Below are 628 nucleotides of genomic sequence, written 5' to 3'. Positions count from 1 at the left end.
TTTTTTTTAGATTTTTATTTCTTTTTTTTTTTAAATTAGATTTTTGTTTAAAAATTTATTCAATAAACATTTACCTTAAATTTAATTTTTTAAATAAATTTTTAAACGAAAATCTAATATTTAAAAAAAAAATTCTAAAAAAAATTAAAATTAACTAATGTCAAGTCAATCAGAAGAATAGTCATATCGATGTCATATTTTTTTCCACTTAGGTCTCTATTAGTACCACTCTTTGTTAAATGAGTAACTGATGGTCAATTTTATAAACTTTTAAATTTAAAAGTTAAAAATGCAATTTAAAAAAAATATTGGGTTATTCTCATCAGAAACCCATAAAATAATAACCCAATATTTTTTTAACTACATTTTTAACTCTTAAATTTTATAGTTTATAAAATCAACCATCAATTACTCATTTAGCAAATAGTGGTGCTAATAGAGACCTATGTGTAAAAAAAAAAATATGACATCGATGTGACGCTTCTTCTGACTGACTTGACATTAGTTAAATTTAATTTTTTTTAGAAATTTTAAAAAAAATAAGGTAAATGTTTATTGAATAAATTTTTAAACAAAAATTTAATTTTTTTAAAAAAGAAATAAATTTCTAAAAAAGATTAAAAACTTT

This window comes from Cynara cardunculus (assembly GCF_001531365.2).
Source record: "Cynara cardunculus var. scolymus isolate 2C chromosome LG 10, CcrdV1, whole genome shotgun sequence".
In the NCBI taxonomy this organism is placed as follows: Eukaryota; Viridiplantae; Streptophyta; class Magnoliopsida; order Asterales; family Asteraceae; genus Cynara; species Cynara cardunculus.
The sequence above is the reverse complement of the archived record's forward strand: the minus strand, read 5'-3'. Positions refer to the sequence as shown.